This window comes from Nyctereutes procyonoides, unplaced genomic scaffold (assembly GCF_905146905.1).
Source record: "Nyctereutes procyonoides isolate TBG_1078 unplaced genomic scaffold, NYPRO_anot_genome, whole genome shotgun sequence".
Lineage (NCBI taxonomy): Eukaryota > Metazoa > Chordata > Mammalia > Carnivora > Canidae > Nyctereutes > Nyctereutes procyonoides.
In genome coordinates this window covers 27792908-27813541 of record NW_026575146.1, presented here as the reverse complement: position 1 = coordinate 27813541, position 20634 = coordinate 27792908, and positions in this window count along the sequence as shown.

The following is a 20634-nucleotide window of genomic DNA, read 5'->3' as shown; positions in this document are numbered from 1 at the left end:
CCCTCTGGTTAACATGTATGCCCTAATGTGAACTCTGCACTTAGCAGATGTGCCCAATGAAGTCCACATCTCAGCAATTGCAGTGATGGAGCTGTGGGACCAAGCCCAACGCCTGAGGTCCAAGGTGTAGGAGGTGGCGGCGTCTTACCTATAGACATACTTCATGGGCTCCAGCATTTGCATCTCATTTTGTTTTTGCACCAGTGTGAGTACTGAATTAATAATTTACTTTCAATCAAGATATGAACATCTGCTTTGATCAGTGGGTTTTATAATTCCTTTTTAAAAAAATATTTTACTCATTTATTCATAAGAGACACACAGAGAGAGGCAGAGACACAGGCAGAGGGAGAAGCAGGCTCCCCATGGGGAACCCGATGTGTAACTCGATCCCAGGACCTCGGATCGTGCCCTGAACTGTAGGCAAACACTCAACTGCTGAGCCACCCAGGCATCCTGTGGGTTTTATAATTTCAAGGGTCACATGGGTTTAAGTTAAATAAGAAAGTCTATAGCTGCCATCATTCAGTCTATTACCTAACTGTTTAGCATTTATTTTTAAAACACTCAACTTGTAAAGAGATAATGAAGTAAACTGGAGTGCTTATAAAACATAGTCATAAACATATTTTCACTTTTTGATCTCAGGAATTGTTCCACTTAAATAAATATCCAAGAAGTCATTGCTCTGTAAACAAAACAAAATGAAAAAAACAACTCATACCATAATGCCAGTCATGACATTAGGATTTCTAGAGGGTGCAAAATAAAGTGTTATAAGGTCCAGCCACTCAAAGAATTACTTCTGACCAGGAAAGAAATTCAACTACTGGCAAAACATTCAGGACTCCATGGCCTATTTCTTTTTCTTTTTCTTTTCTGTTTTTGTTTGTTTGTTTGTTTTTTGTTTTTGCTTTTATTTTTATTTATTTTAATTTTTTTTAGTTTTAACAGTAGTTTAGTGATTCATCAGTTGCTTATAACAACCAGTGCTCATTCCATCATATGCCCTCCTTAATGCCCATCACCCAGTTATCCCAATCCCCCACCAACCTCCCCTTCAATGACCCTCAGTTTGTTTCCTAGAGTTAAGAGTCTCTTATGGTTTGTTTGCATCCATGACCTATTTCTAATCTTCCTTTCTGGCTTTACTTTCTCTTCATAAAGCCCATAGCCCGGCCAAACTGAACTTCTTGCTGTTAGGTGAGTAGGTATTCATGCTTCTTTACCTGTGCTCCTGCTGTGAGTTTTGCTTCCACTAGTAACTCTACCCTTGCACCTCTAATTGTCAAATTCTATCTAGTGATGTGCTCCTCATTCTCCACCAATTTAATGTAGTTGTCTTCACTTCCCCAAGTTCCCCTTGAATGCAACCTTTCTATTGATTCCTAAATTACTTTTGGCTTTTTATGGCAGTAATCACTCTAAAAGAAAACATTATTCATGTAAAGGAGCTTTTTTTTCTCCCTTTAAACTCGTAGTCCCTTAAGACCAATCTTTTCCTACTCACTTTGTGTCCTTCACAGTGCCTAACATAGATCTAGCAGGTGTTTCTGTTATCTATTGCTGTGTAACAAACCATTCCAAACCTAGTCATCTAACACAACAACTATTTCATTATTTCTCTGGGACTTAACTGGGGCAGTTATTCTGTCCCATATGGTGTTGGCTGGGACTGTAGTCACCTGAGGATTCAAATGGGCTGGAACAGAGAAGATGATTCATTCAAAACCTGGTCATTCATCCTGGCTATCAGCTAGAAGCTCAGCTGAGCTGGTCTACCAGAGTAGTCTGGATCCTTCACAGTCTGGTGGGTGGGTTGCAAGAGGAAGCATGCCAAAATGAGTTCTCAGAGTCAGGAAGTAAAAACTTCCAGTCATCTTCTTCTTTAAGATTTTGTTTGTTTGTTTAGCCATCCAAGTGCCCCTAAAATGCCAGTTTTATTAAAGGCTAGGCCTAGAATTGTCATTGCACATTTCTGCTACATTCTATTGGTCAAGGTAGTCAAGGAGCCAGCCTAAACTCAAGGAAAGAGGAAATAAATGCCACCTCTCAATGAGGTAAATGAGTAAGAATCTGCAGTCATATTGAATAATCATAGCAGATAAACATGTTCATTTATTCAACCCATATTATGAGTCACCTATTATGAGCTTTATTTTAGGCACTGGAGGTATAGCCATGAGGAAAAAAAAAAGCAACAGATAAACCTCCTTCTCATTATGAAGCTTTCATTTTACTGGGAAAAGAAAAGAAATAAAAAGTACAATACATAGTACATTAGAAGATAGGTTTTATGAGTAAGGTGACCTGTTGCAGTGTTCCCCTTGCCTGTTTTCCCCAGTGTAACTACTAACAGCATCCCTTTTCACTCACAAAAAATGTCTTAGTTTGGACAAAAATTTATTTGGCTATCATTAACTGGTGGAAAATGAAGCAGAGAAGGAAGGGCATAGGGAGGGTAGGGTGTTAGGGACTGTGTATAAGTAAGATGATCAGTAAAAATATCACTGAGAAAGTGACCTAAGTAAAGATCTAAAATAAGTAAGAAAGCAAGGTATATGATTATATTTATATGCTTCAGTTCAGTGAAATTCTGAAATGTAAACATAAAAATGAAGAAAAAATATTGTTGGTGTATATTACTTTGTATATAAAATTCACAGGCTTCTGCCTCTTTTAAATATGCTCCACAATGAAATTGATTAATCCAAAATACTCCAGTCCTCCTTTTTCTTATTTGTTTATATAAGTAGAATTTGCATGTTATATGGCACTCACTTTGGTGTTAGAGATGAAGTAAGTCAATTTGGGCATATTCTTACTTACAAAAATAAGTGAAAAACAGAGGAACTACTTTGAAAAGTCACTTATAGATTTTGGAGCATATTACCTATATTATTTTGGAGAAAATTGTAACATATAAGCATTATTCACCAGAGGGTGCTATAACCATCTGAAACAAAGTACAGCAGCATAGGCAATCTTCAGGTACTCTCAAGAGCTTAGACTTTTGCTTTGGGAAATAGTATTGAAAATGTTCTCCTTTCCTAGATTTCTCCTCTTTCTTTTCCATTCTCTTCATATTACCTTCAACAACTCCACCAAACCTGAATGATGTCTTATACCAAATAAAATTAAATCATTTGAGCCATAACTGTTGAAAACAGCCATGAATCATGAACATATAGGTCTTCACAAAAATGATGCGCATATGTATATAAGCCAAGGTTGATATACTGAAATATATTTCCTGCCTAAAGTTACTTTCATGTTTTGTCATGGAAAACACTAACATCTGGTTGTTTTACAATGCCCTCTGAATGAATAAATGCATGAGTATATAAATAATAAGCATATTTGTAACGATAGTTATGTTTTTTTGCCCATGGGATTAAAAGTCTATATTCCAATTGGAGACTAAAAAGACCTTGGCACCATAAGTTATGATAAAGTATGCACCAATAAGCCAATTTTATTGTTTGCACATATAGGTAATAGTAGTACCTATTTCAAGAAGTAGATTATATAGGTAATTCATGTGAGACCCCCTAATGCAGTTTCTGATACATAATAAACTGGGTTTTTTTATTATTAGTTTTTGGAGATTTGGAGTTGGACTATCTGGGCTCAAATACTGGCTATATCATTTACCCTCTGAGGAACATTGACTAAATTATTTAATCACTCTGTGCCTTGGTTTCCTCATATTCAAAATGGTTATAACACTTACCTCAAAAGTTTATTGAACCAATGAATTTAAATGAACATACACATAGAGAGCATTAATCACAGGGCTTTTCTCGGTAAACACTCCGTGATTGTTATTACCATATGGCTATACCATTTGATGGGCTACAGCATCTTCTAGCTTTCCAGGGTTTTCCTATATTCCTTTTTTTTTTTAAGTTTTGTTTATTTATTTTAGACAGGAGAGAGAGCGAGCACAACTGAGGGGCGGGGGGAGAGGGAGAAAATCTCAAACAGATTCCTTGCTGACTGTGGAGCTAAACCTGGCCTTAATGGTAGGCTCCAGGCAGGGGGCCTCGGTAGGTATGTGTGTGTCTCTCTTCAGGGGGTTGATCTCAGGACCTAGAGATCAGGACCTGAGCGGAAGTCATCATGCCCATTGCTTAACTAACTGAGGCACCCAGGTGCCCCTCCTGTGTTCCTTTAAAATACTCAGTCATGTTCTCTGATGCTGACTTTTCTTTCCTGGAACCTAAATTGTTTTTTTCTTTGTCCATTTTTGGGCTCCCTTTCCAACCAAATGATATGCTATCCACTAATTGAACTACAGGCATGGATATTCCCCAAGTGTCCTTGGATAGTTTTTGAATGGTACTAAATCAATGTGGGTACTAAGATATCTTCCCTTTGGTGATTTACTGCTATTTCTCCTAATTATCAAAGTAACTATTTCCATTAGAGAATGATTTGGAAAGCTTACTGATAGGCAACAGAGGAAAAAAAAGGGCATTATTTTAAAAGTATAGATGTTGCTCTGCCGTTTGCTCTCTTTGGGATCATATGCTCTTTTTCATACTTGGCCTCCTTCTAGAGCCTCACAGCCTCTTCAGACACCAGCTTACTGCCTCTAGCAAATTCTCATTTGATGTTCTTTTTATCTATCCAAGCATGCATCCGTAGGTAAAATCAGCATCTACCTTTGAATTCCTCCCAAATACCCTTCTTTCAGAAGGACTTTGCTTGTAACAGACTCTAAGTGAAGATCTTAGAGGGCCAAAAAGAGTTTACTTTGACATGCATTTTTAAAATTAAATATTGGGAATTCTTATTCTTTAAAGATCCCAAGTGATTTCCTCACGTTATTTGACTATCTCTTCTATTCTTCCCCTCTTTTCTCAATCCCATTTCTCCCAGGAGAGAACAAAAACAATCCTTCCACCCAGTGTTTGAAATCATCAAACATCGATTTTTCTATTTTGCATTACTTAAAAAAAAGATTTTATTTATTCATGAGAGACACAGAAAGAGAGAGGCAGAGACATAGGCAGAGGAAGAAGCAGGCTCCCCAGGGGGAACTGATATGGGACTTGATCCTGGGACTCCAGGGTCACGCTCTGAGCTGAAGGCAGCCACTCAACCGCTGAGCCACCCAGACATCCCTTGCATTACTTTTTCAGTTCAACTTTATGTTATGGGTATTTTCTCATATAAATAAAAACCCTTTGAACAACATTTTTAATGTGTACATATTCTATTCTATTGGAATACCTAATTTTCTTAGTCAGCTGTGCTTTGAACATTAGAAGGTTTTTTGTTTTTCTACTATTATAAACTTGATCTGAAGCTAACACTTCTTTTGGATATATTTTTGTTTACATCTCAAATTTCAAGAATGCTTTGTCTTGTGGTTACTGAAAAGCTTGATAAAAATAAAGTTTTTAATTGAGGAAATATTCTTTACTTAGTCATATAAAATACAGTCATTAAAAACTTGGAAATTTTTTTGCATTTGGAGCATTTAATTCTTTTTTTTTCTTCCCTTTTATTTCAAAATAGGTTTCCACCTGTGTTGGTATTTCCTGAAAAATTGGCTTAGACTATATCTCCCCCCTAGAAGTTTGTACTACCTATGGTGATCATAAACCAGCAGGTGCTACTAGCAAATACAAAACACTGTATTTGTATTTGTTTCTTTCCCCTCCTTGCCTATTATCATTCTTCCTCTTTTGAAGCAAAACATATTGAAACCTACATGTTGAAAAAAATGCCCTCAACCCATTTGGTCCCCTCTCTCAACCCATTCTCCACTCCTCCAGGCAGAAGAAAGCCATTCTCAGTATCCTCTACCAAGATCTGCGGTAGCAGTGGACTTTGTGGACAGGACGCTTCTCTTTCTTTTTCCACAGGAGCAGTAAGGAACAGCATCAATACCCAAGGGTTGTAGTGGCTCATCGTGGTGTGGCTGGAACAGGCCGTGGGTGGAGGACACATGGATAGGCAGGCCTCCCACCTGCTCCCACACATTCCTGTTAGTGCTCAAGGGGACTTGAGGATGGTGGCCGAATTCTACTTGAGGTGCTTGCAAAGTTACTTATGCTAGTATGCAAGAGTTAACAGAGTTAAACAATTTTGCACTCTCTTCGAGGAATGATTTTTCCTGGTTGGTAACAGCTTGATGCTTGGACAGTGATTCTTGTCAGCTGTCACAGTGTAGGGTAAAAATAGCACTGCAATGGCAAGAGGTAAATTATACTAGTAGCAAAAGTGTGATGCCAGAGAGTTATTTCTCTCTACTGGTAAGTCACTTATTTGGCTTCTGTTGTCCTTGCTTTCCACTCTACCGACATTCAAGGAAACAAATAAGGAGGTAGAAAATAATCCTAATTTGCAATTCAAATAAATGTAGTGCACATAAGGGCTGATATGAATAATTTTTTTTTGCATTCTCCTTTAGGAAAACAGAAAGGAAGAGTCATTCTTCCTGGTGTTCCATTTTGTCTATGTGGTACATAAAATGTTAAAAAGAACCAGGCATTCAGATCCCTGAAGACTTCCTACATTAAAATAAACGTGTAGACCGGAATGGGCATGTGAGAAGAATAACATGATTTTTCAGACCTTTCACAGTGTATGTGTAGATGGATGGTGTTAAATTTAATAGGCAATACTGCTAATGTCTCAACAACTCCCCTAAGGGTCTCTTCTCTGTTGGCCTTTGCCATCTATCAGAATCAATGTGTTGCTAGACAAAGAACCATGGTTCATTTAGTGTATACTTGTCACTCTTTACACTGGCAATGGGGGGGCTCTGGCTAGAAAGTTTATTAAATTTAGAGATTGATGATTATTGAAAGTGGGAGTCTGAGTTTTATGAATGCTTTGTAGGTCTCCGCTTTAATGACTAACAAGGGAAGTATTCCTTAGGCCCCTGTTGCTAGATGACACAGCATCAAAAAGAGACTCCTAATTAAAACAAAACCCATTTTGCTCTGTGTTCTGGGGATTGATTCAAACAGTTTGGGAATGGATAGACTTTTTGCTTGAGTCAAATCCAATAATTTTGTTTAGATTTGGAAAAGCCCTCTGATTTTCTCTTTCAATACTTAGTGGACACATTAGAAACACTAGTGGCATTTATTAGAGAGAACCTTTCCCATTAGCTTGAATGTGGATAGTGTCGGGAGCTAGCATTCAGCTAACCACAGGGGCTTCCTGGTGAGGATCAGTGGTTGCCTGCCCACCTAGCAGTGGGTGGCATTGCTAACGGCAAAATGCCAATGATCAGAATCACATCTCCAACACTTGCCTGAAAGCTTCCTGTGAGCTATCCTACGTATAATAAGAGTAAGAGTATTGAAATTCTAGAACAATGAGTAGCTATTTTGTGTCAAGCAGTGCTCAGTTTCTTTACATACATAATCCTACTTAATCTTTACAACATTCCACAAAGTAACTAATGATGATATTATTATTATTATTATTATTATTATTATTATTATTACCGAAGAAAAACCAGATTTAGAGAAGTCTAACAATTTATCCCAAGTTACTAATGGGAAGCAGAGTCCATTTTGAGCCCCTGATTGCAAAGACAGTGCTTTTACGTCTATGTTATATTCCTTAAATTTACCTAAGTTGATTGTATGATGAATGATAGTAATTGAAAGATTGAAATTCCTAAAACTTCACATTATTATAGATTTAAATGTTTGCTGCTATGTGAATTTCTAAAACCTCTAAAACATTTGGCTGAGTGTCAGCTTCTCTTGTTTTCACTTGTTATAATGGCCCAAATCTGAGAAGAGGGAAATAGCACCAGACCAGTGTGATACACAAACTAGATAAACCTTGTTGGCCTTTGGCGATAGGCTTGAGAGAATAACAGTATTGATAATTTTTGTTTTATAATGAGTGAAGTTATATTTTTAATATGCTAAAAATATCTTTCCTTGTACTCATAGTATCATTTAAAAATAGTCTGTTTTTTCTTGTAAGATAATATCTGTTGTTTTCATGTGATGTCTTTTTCTTTATTATCCTTCATGCTTTAATGGTCACAGAAGGTACATTACCATAATGTCTTTTGAGGACAGAAGATATAGGAAGGGTTTGGTTTTGGCACTGATGCAAGTTTAACCCAGTCATTCTGAATATTCAGCCTGTAAATTCGAAAATATAAACTGAACAGTGTGAAACTGTAGCGTAGAGGTACATCTAGCCTTTTTTTTTTTGCATTTGTTTTTGATGTACCTAATTAACAAAGGAGGTGAGACTTACTCTTGGGAGCTTCTGAGGATGTCATTGAATTTCACATTTGGATATTTAGCAAAAATGTAGGGAAAAGATTATATAAACAAAATGATGGATTCTTGTTGAATTGCATTATAGCATCATTTATCTTTTGCTGTCAGTGGCACTGTAAAGTTTAGAACCCCCCCATTGCTTGGGTACAGATATTTTATTACTGAGGTTAGTAAATAAGCTCTTAGAAATTTAAGAGAGAGTCAGTTCCTAGGATATGAAAGAGGAAAATCTTTATTGCCCTCTTCTTTTTCCATCTACATTTTTGTTTTCTTTAGAGGTTGCCATGTATACTATTTTTTCAAGGAACAGACTACACCAAATGTTGTCTTATATCATCAAAGTCAGCAAATCAATCTGGAGCATCGAGCTTGTGCTAGACATTGAATTAGGTACAATGTCATTATTGGCTCCTCTCTCCATACCTTCTATCCCTGGGTTTAATAACCCTTTTCTATAGCTTCAGGTCTGCTTCAGGTTTATGCCTTGAAACAGGGAGGAATTAAGAGTTTGGTTTTCTTTGTTTTCTCTGCAACTAGACCTTTGGTACATGTGTATCAAACCCTTGGTGCTGGGTTTCCAAGTGCCAGGCTTCCTTCCCACGAGTTCCCTATATTCCATGTGGGTTGCCTATTACTTGTGTCTCTACCACTGTCTGTCTGATGTCATGCACAAATCATCCATACATGTGTGGGTCCCAGAGAAAGTATCTCATATTCCTCCTGCTTCTCCTTCCCCAGGCTTATCTTTTGGTTATTGGATGTACATTCTGGGCTTGCACTCTGTAAAAATGTCCATATTCTGTCCTGAGGCTTTAGCCAGCAGCACAGAATCCCCGGACGCCTAAGGTTAGTCATCCAAAGTCTGAATTATATATCTCCTAGGCCTTTACTGTTTTGCTATGCATTTATAAAGATTTCTATTTTTAAAAAATCCAGAGAAAATGGTATAATTTGTCCTTCAGTTAGATTCCAAACGTTTTTTGGTAGGCTTCATATTTTAAGTTTTTTTTTTGCCACTTCTTGATGAAAGTTAAATGGAACACTGACTGTAAGCTATGTATTTATGTGTAATCATGATAAAATCTTTTGGTTTTGGTTATAATTATTTTATAGCACTCTTCCTCAACATGAGGTAAAATGAGGACTTTTATTTCTAATTAGGACTTTGGGAAAATTCTGTGCAAGAACCTAGGAATTATTTTGAATCTTAGTCTTCTGCTTTCTAATCATCTTTCTCTTAATCATACTGTTGCTTCTGTGTTATTTTCCTGTTGCTTTGAATATTCTGGAAAAACAAAAATCACTTATGTGAAAGTATAACTGCTTGAAGGAAAGTTTGTTCAAAGGATCTGATGACCATTTTTGGGTGGCATTGATCGCTTATATCTTAGGGATACAAAGGAAAGAACCTCTGCTTTTACTGGGCATGCTGGTGACGAGGCATAAATACTCGAGGGTGACAGATTATCTTGTAGCTATGGAGACCTAAAAAGTAATTTTAAAAAATTTAAATAATGCTATAACATGGGGGAGAGGAAAAACTGGTTTTCTAGTATTAGGGGCCTTGTAAATCATAGAAGAAACATGTATTTAGTTTTCTCGTGTATAAAAATTCAGATTTTTTTAATCCACCATGTTTTTACACAGAAATTGGATTTATAAGAATTTAAAGAGAAATTTTGTTCAACTATTTTTTTTATGTGACACAAAGATGATCTGGTTTGGCATCTTCCTTTTTTAAAAAATGAAAACAAACAAAAACAGCACTCAAGAGAAATATTGTTGTGTGGTATAGAAAGAAAAAAGTCCTGAGAGAAGATGTGAGCTTGAACTCAAGCTAAATGAATTTTGGCAAATTATATGCCCCTCTAGCTTCAGGATTTCAGTTTTCTCACCTGTAAAATGAGAGAGATTGGGCCAGAGACTCTCTAGTTTAATTGTCTATATTTCTAAGTAGTTGTTTGAACTCATAATACACTCCTGCAAATGATGGATGATGAATGCCCTGAGAATGACATACGTTGAGGTTAAAATATAAATATATTGGTCTCACACATATGTAAAAATCAAGTATTGTTCAGGTTTTAAGTTGTGAGCTTTTTCTTGAATCACTAATTTGCCTCAATGTCCTGAGTGTTAGGAAACCAACAGTCATCCATAAACTTAGAGGGAAGTAGACATGATTTTTGTCGTTTCTCCTTGTCAGTAATGAGAAGCAAGATTGTTCCTAGGATTTTCAGGGTATTCAATAAGAAATAGTCAAATATTCTCTGAAGAGAACTTTGAAGTTGGAAAGTACGATGCAATGCAAAATTTTATTATTATTCTCTGATTGTCAACAATATTTTTCCCAAGTGTTTTGCTGAACTAAAAAAAAACCAAAAAACAACAACTAAAAAAACATTTATTGCACTTCTGTTGTTCAGTTCCCTCTCTAGAAGCCCATTATTTTTAGCTGGCTTACAGCTTTTATTCTTTAGGATAAAACTGTTTAGGTCAACAAAGTCTCAGCCAAGAAAACTGTGAAATAACAAAAAATTTCCAAGTGTGTGATTTGACACTATCTTAGCCAATAATTCTTCACAAATTTTAGGTAGAACATGATTTCATTATTGATATAATAATGGTATATGAAAAATATAAGTAAAATAGAGAACAATGGAAGTAAGGCAAAATATCGCCATAAATTTTATAATTCCGAAGAAAAACCCCATCATTAGCTTTAGGTAAATATTATTTCGAACAATTTGCTATATTTCAGTTCCCATAGGGGCAACTCATCAACATACAATCACACAGTCATAATTTTTATAAAATGAGGTTCAACAATAATTCTGGTTTAGCAGTATTAATTAATGATTTAAAGAAAAATTATATGGGTTTTGTAGTTTGGAAAATAATTTTACCACATAAGTTCATAAAAATCCATCCCACTAACATTAAGAAAAAAAAGATTATAAATGCCTTAATATGCTATCAAAAATTCTAAGTTTAATTTTTATGTGAAAATAAGAAATTGAATCCTTATATTGTTTCCAACTTCCTTACTTGACCTTCAGGGTTTTTATTATTTATATGATTCCTTTCACTTTGTCAAATGTTAGAATAGTATTCCTTTTTTATAATATAAATGCCAGTGATGTTTAGTTTTGTTTTTCCTGCATGTAGGTGGATTCAGTACCTATAAGACAGCACAATAACTTTTTAAAACGTTTTTTCTATTGAGATGTTTCTTTGGGCTTATCTTCTGGTTGATTTGATTTTTTGGTTTTCTGGAAAGGTGTATGTGTGTTATATTCCAGGACTTGTTAAATGTTTCAGTTTGACAGTTTTAGTTCTTTCATTACTTTAGGAAATTTTTATATCTTTGGACATTTTTTTCTGTGCCATTTGTCACATATGCCATGCCACATATACTTATTTCTTTGACCTGGATCATTTTTTCCTTCTACATGTACCACGGTATACTTGATTACACTGTTAGCTCATGTCTTTTATAGGCACTTAATAATCTCATGCTTTTTGGTATGTCTGTTGGCTTGATGTTTATATTTATTTATTGGTTTGCCAGTGGTGTTTGAGATCTGTGTTTGTTTCTTTAGCTCTGGAGTTTCTCTTTTTGATTTCATTTGGTTGTTTATCTTAGCTTTAAGCTTTTTATATTATTAAATTATTGTTCTTATTAAGCTCTTTCATAGCATGATGTGTTTATAGGGAATGATATTCTTTTCATTAGGTTTGTTTGATTATTTCTTTTTCCTCAAAATAAATTCTTCATCTGTCTTTTGTATGCCGTAATCTCCCTGATTATTTTTTCTCTTTATTTTCTTTTGACATAATGTGTATGTATGTATGTGTAGTTACTTTTTATTTATTTTTAAGGGTTCTTTCTGAGGTCTCTGTAGTAAGCATGCTTTTATTTATTTATTTTTTATTGATTTATCTTTTAAGGTAGGCTGCATGCCCAACATGGTGCTTGAACTCATAATCCTGAGATCAAGAGTCACATGCTCCACCAACTGAGCCAGGCAGGCTCCCATAGTTATTTTTTATTTCGCTTATGCTAAATAGAAGCAGCTAAAACTGACCTAAAATTGAAACTGATTCAGAGAGTGGGTGGTTGCAGTTTGCCTTTAACTACCATGCTTGAGAACTATGTAGGGCTGTTCTATGAGTTTAGCTACTTTTTCAGAGCCTGCTGATGAGGATAGGACAAGAAAGAGGTTATCTTGTTAAGGCCTGAATGCAGTGTATATTGGATAACCTGGTCACCATTCTTAGATTTTGTCTGTATCTAGTTGAAGTTGTACCCTTAGCCCTGTGGCAGTATAATCTGGGGTTTCATATCATTTTCTCAATTCAGAATAAAGCCCTGTAAAATGGAGAACCCTCAAGTTTCTTCTGCATTTGCTGAGAGCCCAAGACCCAGTCTCTAATAATTTGGGCACCAAATCTTGAGGATTTTACTATGACTTTTTCTGGTTTCCTATGTCTCTACAGATTATGTGGTATTGATGTGGTTTGTTAGAATTTGATAGACTTTCCTTCTTCTCCCAAGGCTTCTGAGGCCTTAGTTAGGGAGTCCTGCTCTGCTAGCCTATTTCTTTTCTTGGCTATCACTTTTCAAAGTTCATGGAATGAAGTTGGATTTCTATCTTTGTATGGTTGCTACTGGTGAATTTCCGTTTGTTTTTTTTCTCCTATTTTGCATTTCATCACCTCCTGGCAGATGATCTGTCTGCAGCCTTGACTTCATTTTCCCATCTCCACTTTGGAGTCTCCATTTTTTTTTTTTTTTTTACATTTCAATCAGATTTCTGAACACTTTGAGGAAAGCGTAGATACTTGCCCATTTCTAGAGACAAAAGCTGGCTGCAAACCTTTACATAAATCTCCAAACAATTGGCTATTTTTTGTCTTTATTTGCCCTGATATAGCTTTTGTTCTCTGGGGTTTGCTGGTTTGTTTGTTTGGATTATGAAGTCTAGTGTTCTAGTTTGGAAACAGTTATATCAAATACCAGATTTGTATACTCATTGACTTTTCATAAATACCTATCTTATTAATTTGGTTAATATTGTAACAAATTTCAACAATCTAGGACTTTATGGGGCCAAGCTATTAAATATTTATGTATCTGTTGCACAAGAAGGTTGTCTCTATGGTTGGTATGGATGCCACTTTATTAAATTCAGAATTAAAATTGAGATATAATTTGCTGGTTTAGATTGTTATCCTTACTTATGTGGTAATTACCTATTTTAATATTTAAGAATGAGGATATTGTTTTTATTTTAACTTTTTAAAGATCAGTTTAAGACAATGACAATGATGTCCTTTTCTTAGATGTTACCTGGTTTTTATGACCTAGCAAGTTTGGAAGAGAAGGATTTTTAGATTAAAAGAAATTCTGCTCCATCGAATAGAATGAGTGATTCACAGTCATTATTGTTTAACTGGTGAGTTCTGATTCGTGCTGAATCTGAATTGAAGAGTGTGAAGTTCTGTCACTCATAATTAGATTGCAGAAGAAAACAGAGGTATAACATGGATATTATTTGTACTTTTTGTTTATCTTCCTGAAACACAGAACTTCCATGGTGTAGAGATACCCAAAAATTGTATATCCAAAACAAATTACATTCCAAAGGCAGATACAAGTTTGGGTCTAACTGGCAGAATTTTAGAGAAACTGAGATTTATGATATGATATAATAAGATACCTTAACAGCTTTGGGGAGGAGTATATGTACATGTGTAATTGCCCCCTTTGTGCATGTTATAGATTATGAGGAGGCAAATAGCATGTAAGATGTCTCTATTTCATGACTTACGTAATCTATTAGCGTGTGTATAGCTCTCCTCCTTACTTCTGCCTTCATAGAACCTGTGTACAAGGAACCTGACAAGACTGACACCATGTTCCTGTCCAGTTCTACCTGCCTTATCCTACACAGGTGCCTCTTCCATTTTTCTCTTTATAATTAAAACCTTCTGCTTGCCACCTTTCTAAATAACCTCATTTCTCTCCTTGCTCACATTATGTGTAAGAATCCATTTTCTCTTCTGATTATCATACATACCATTTCCCCCCCATCATCAGTAGTTGAATTTTTTTTGTCAGGTCTAAAAGCGTCAAAGTCACTATTTGCCCAGTTTACATATGTCCTATATGGTATGCCACAGTTAATCCATAATTACTAACTTTTAATTTTTTTCCATAATACATTTGAAAGCTTGAACAAATAAAAATGTTCCTTCTTTCAGCTCTGTTGGGTCTGGATCAGATGTGTCCAAATATTTATAGTTAGAAACCTTGCAGTGGAACCACAGTTTCTTTTTCTTAATCTTTTCCACTACCTAGTAGTGATATTTCAACAGTGAAGTCATTCCCTGAGTGTTCTCTAACTTTTATGTTTCTTTGCACTCTTATGCAACAAGACAGGAAAAGAAAATAGCAGCAGTTATGTTGTGAGAGGGGAAAAAAATCCCTATGGATGAAGGAATTGAAGTAGTGTTTGTATTTTCTATTCCTATTTTAAAGGTAAGCATAGTATTGACACAATATTAAATATCCAAATATAAACAAAGTCAATTCTTTTCTAATTTTAGTGGAAGCCCTTCCTAATGCAGGATGAGTACAGTGACCACTTTATAGGCTGGATTACACCTGCAAGTTAACATTTATATTTGAGTTAGACATCTCATAGATATTAACATGTTGGGACCATTAGTAGTGAGAATTGTTTTAGGATTCTAAATTCTTTATATAAAATTGAAGACTACTGGTCTCTCTGGGGGAGAAGAGATACAATGGGAAAAAATAATCCTCTCATGAAATTCTAAGTGTGGAGATGCTTAACAGAATATGGTATCTCTAGCAGTAAAATAAATGGATAATTAACAATTTACTATTTAATCTCTACAAAGAGTTCAAGAATGGATGATCAAGAGATTGAAAGGAGTTGCCTTAATTAAAAGGCTTGATCCTTGACCATCAAGCAGTTTCACAGTGGGATTCCATTGACTGAAAGAGAGGGCCCAAGCTAGCTAGCTTCCTTAGAGGAAGGACCCTGCAGCACTATAGCAACGTACTTAGCAATGTGTCTCCAATTTTTTCCCTAAAGGAACTTATGAGCAGTTAGTAAGGTAACTATAGAATGTGAAAAGAGAATGCCCAAACATTTTGAGCACCATAGTTCAGGTACAGGATCCAGGTTGCCATCACCATGCCCTGTAAGAGTGGGGATGTAAGGGGAGCCTAGACCTGGTTCCAAAGTGGTCATTTGCCCAGTTTCTGATTGTATAATTGGAATAGACTAGTTTTATATTTGTCATATTCCCCACTCTTTGGTCTTTGGGATAAGAGCTATTATAGTAGGAAAGATTAAACAGAATGTCTAACTCGGACTGCTAGTCCCTGACCAAATAGTAAATCATAATATTTTATCTGAGGAGGAATGGCAATGATTAACACCAATCTTACATACATAAAAAGTCCAGGATGATGATTGTCATTGTATTTCTATTTACTAGTCTAGCCCCTGCAAAAACCTGGTGGATCCTGGAAGATGATAGTAGATTGCCACAAACTCAACCAAGTAGTAGCCAAGTTTAGCTTCTATGTCAGATGTGATATTATTCCTAGAATAGATTAACACAATCTTGGATGCATTGTTTATGATTATTAATCTGGGGAAAAAGGGACGCCTGGGTGGCTCAGTGGTTAAGCATCTGCCTTTGGCTCAGGGTGTGATCCTGGAGTCCCGGGATCGAGTCCCACATCAGGCTCCCTGCATGGAGCCTGCTTCTCCCTCTGCCTATGTCTCTGCCTCTTTCTCTCTGCGTCTCTTATGAATAAATAAATAAAATCTTTTTAAAAATCTGGGAAAAGTGTTCTTTCCATTCTGATCAGAAAAGAGGATTAGAAATCGTTTATATTCACATGGAACAGATTACAGAATGCTTTTAGATTTTTGCAAGGATATATAAACTCTCCTGTCTGCTAAACATACTTAGCCTACTCAGTACTTTTCATTGCCTGTTATCAGCCCCTTTAATTTATTAACAGCATCTTAGCATCTTAACCTCTGCTACTTATAGCACTATGACCTTCTGTTTGACAGATACATAACTTCTCTAGGCTTCATTGCTTCATTTATAAATGGGAATAATAATTATGCCTCAGCATATAGTATGAGGATTAAATGCGATAAATTTTGTTTTAAAAGTTAGGTGAAGATGGATAAAACCAAATGATTCAGACTTTATGAATTATAATCAGGGTCTGTCTTAGCTTAGGCTGCCATAACAAAATGTCATATACTAAGTGACTTATCAACAACAGAGATTTAGTTTTCATAGTTCTGGAGGATAGAAGTTCAAGATCATGGTGCCAGTATGGTTGGGTTTTGGTGAGGGCCCTCCTGGATTGCAGATTGCCAGCTTCTTATAAACTTACGTAGCAGAAAAAAGAACAAGGGAGCTCTCTCACCTCTTCTTACTAGGGCACTAATCCCATTCATGAGAGTTCTACCCTCATAATCAAATTATGTCTCAAAGCCCACCTTCAACTACCATCCCATTGGGATTAGGGTTTCAACATATGAATTTTGAAGGCCACAAACATTCGATCCATAGCAGGATCTAACCAGAAAAACAGAATATACTTCAAGTAGCCTACAGCAGAGGAAATATAATGCAGAGTATTGGTTTTGTAGGTGATGGTAGAATTGAGAACCAAACAAAGAACATTGAGCATCCAGAAATTGGCAGCAGCAAAAGTGTACATTATTACTAGACAGGAAAGAGAAAGAAATGAGATAAATTGATGTTATTAGTTCCCAGGGGTTGGGTTGACCTTGTGGAAACTGAGGAACCATGGTGGACTTGTATGGTAGTAGCTGAAGTCAAAGGGGAACTGCAGCCCTTTTCAAAAGAGCTGACAAAAGCAAAGAGTGGAAAGAGAAATACTAGGGTTATTCTGTTTTTCCTGCTTACCAATATCTTGCCTCTCATTAGCTGGAAGTGAGTTGAAATTAAGCCAAGGAAATACCACCTGCAGTCAGTCTGGAGCACAAGAAGGATTTGAAGCCAACAGTGTTTTCATCTATAAGAAATAATGACATCAGGCCACATCATTGTGGCATCAGGCCATATCATTGTGGGCAGGAGTAGGGTTGGATTACTACTCTCACTATCAGCTTTTCTGAAATTGGATTAATCCTGATTTAGGAAGTGAAGAACTGGAAAGGCAAACTAGTGGAATACTACTCAGCAGTAGGGAATAAACTCCTGATACCTGCAGAAACATGGATGAAATCTCAAATATATTATGCTGAGTGAAAGATGGTAGACACAAAGAATATATACTGTTTGATTCCATTTATTTAAGATTCTAGAAAAAACAGAACAATAGTGATAGTAGATCAGGGTTTCCAATGGCTTGGATTTGGGGTAGTAAGGAAGAGGATTACTGCAAAGGGGTGCAAGGAAAATTTTTTATGGTGCTGAAAATATTCTATATCACAATTGTGATGATTATATAACTGCATATATTTTAAAAACTTAATAGCACATTTAAAATTGATGAGTTATATTTTATGTAAATTATGTAAATTATAACTCAGTAATCAAATCAAATAGTTGTACACATATATTCATATATATATATATTTTTTATAGGGGTTGATTGATTACTCAAACATGAAAACTCCAAATTTACTGTCATTTTCTGGTTTTACGAATTCAGCAGGTGGATTGCTATTATATGGGAGACTAATTCTCTAATTCATCATTTGATTATGTTAGAGAAATCAAGGCCCAATTTCTCTAAAATTACATTTAAAACTTTGATTCTAAGGGTAGATACTCACCTGAATGAGTAGATTTTCCACTTTTCATTAGCTTTTTATTACAGAAGCACAGTTAGAGTATATGGTTCATAGGGCAACATTAATGCTGTCAATACTAAAGCATTGACATTAAATACATTAATGATTAATTTTCTACAATATCTTAACAACAAGGCAAGTTAGAGGGAAAATGACTCTGTCAGGAACTCTGGATTCCGCTTGAAAGGCTCATTTTGGGAAATTATTTCCAGAATCAAGAAACTATATAACTCTATGACCTCCCACGGTGAGGAGGGGACTTGAAGTACTTTTGCCTAAAATAGCAAAGTTGGACTTCTAAATTATGGAAAATGACAAACACATTGGAAATCTGGAAGAAACTTCTTGGGAGATTAAAACAACATCACAAAGTGCAGTTCACAGAAGAGAGCTGATTAAACTCAATATCATTGTGAAAAAATGGGTGGTACAATTTGAAAACCTAATAATATCATGGACTGACTGGAATTTTTGGGAACACAACTTAATGGAATTTTGGCAAGACTGTTGGAAGAGTTGATTGCAATTTAATGTCATATGGAATTTACTTTCAAATACCAGTACTATAGATAAGATCCATAATGCTGGACAAAAACCTCTGTGACTAGACAAAATCATTGTAGGGAGAGATTTGAACTCCTGATGTGGGAGAGGCTCTCTTGTCAGAGGGGAAATTCTTATGCCTTTGGAGCTAAGCCTGGAGATGCAAGACTTAGGAGGGGGAGCTGCCTGAAATACAAAACAGGGCATAGTTATTGCTTCCTGTCTAATTGTCAGGACCACAAGATCTACTTATCTTCTTGGACATATTGAAGGCGCACAAAGACTGCTGGGGAGGAGGCCTGTTGACATCACACAGACTCTAATCTTGCCTCCGAAATAAATTCAAAGGAACTTTTCTATTTCTTAGAATTGGAGAATTGGTATGCAGATGTGTGCTAACCTTACTTTATTTATTTGGAATTGTTCTAATCTTTCAGGAATCTTCATGCTCTTCATAACTTGTCTCAGTTATAATGGGTAGAATTAGCAATTTGTATCGTAGAGTTTTAGCCGTTTAAAATACATCATTAAATGTATTAATAAATATGAAGGGTGAGCTTTATGCTTTAATAAAAATGCTCAGTAGTACATTTTTTAATTGTCCCCGAGTTTCCAGCATTATGAAAATATTTTCCAATGTCATTTTGGGTCTTAAAGCTGTACTTAATCAGGAGAGCTGGGTCTTTGCCAATGGAGTTTATAGAACTTTGTTATAACATTGGAGTGGTAATACAAATGGAGAGGTAACATGCCATTTCCCAGACTGTAATACAGAAACTTGAAAGGCATGAAATTTTATTATCTAGAAATATGTCTTTGGTTAATCAGACTGTAACTTCTCAGTGCCACGATAATAGAATTTTAAATCAGTAAGTTATTTATTACTCACAGTAGGTCTTATTGATTAGGGAAAACATTAGGAAACCTTACTCACTGGATTCTTATTTCAAAGGCTTTCTGCCATTGTATTGTGATTTTCAGTGTATTATATCTATCATATTCTATTTTCTTTGAACACAGAGATATTATAGAGGAGGCTGTTAGATTAAAAAGAGATATGAAACTTGGGAGGTATTGGGGGACTACCTATGCTGGGAAGCTGAGCAGATGTCCGGAATGCGTTTTAATCACTCAAGGCTCTTCAGATGTCAGTTGGCTTATGTTTCTGGACACTATCTGTCAGATCATGTTGAGCTATCTCAGTTTTATATTCCTGGGGATTGATTTCATTAATGAAGAACATGCCAGAACCCAGGGTTATCTGCAGTGAAAGATGACTTCTTCAGGCCTTGTGAGCTGAAAGATGGCTGGATGACTGTTTCTTCTAAAATGGAAGAAATTAAAGCTTGGGACCATGGTGTGAAGACTCTTAACAGCAAGCTGAAAAAACAACTGGACACACTTCAGAACTTGCTGGCAAGTGTTTACAATCAACTGGAACCATTTCAGGGTACATTAGGAAGAGGAGGAGGCCTGGACCGCCGCTGTGAGAACTTAGTGCACAGAGTTCTCATCTTACAACAAGTAAATGCCAAACATTCTCCTGCCTATAAGGAGAATGATATTGGGTCAAGTAAATGATTAGAGTAAAAGCTGTGTATTACAGAAATAACAAATAGGAGATGTGACTAGGAAGTAATATCATATTTTGATCTGGCTTGTGAACTTTATATTCAAACTTCTTACTGCTGTGTGTGTTTAAGGCAGTCAGACTTTAAATACTTATATTAGAATTTAATTTCTAAGTTATCACACAAAAGCAAGGCTCATGCAGATTCAAAATGGGAATTATGACTTACTTAAACAGACCTAGGGCCTGTAATATATTGCCTGGACTTCTGTTTAAATTAATTAGCGAGACTAGCTACAACATGGAATAATAATCCTCCCGCCCCAATGATGTACACACAGACACACACAGACAC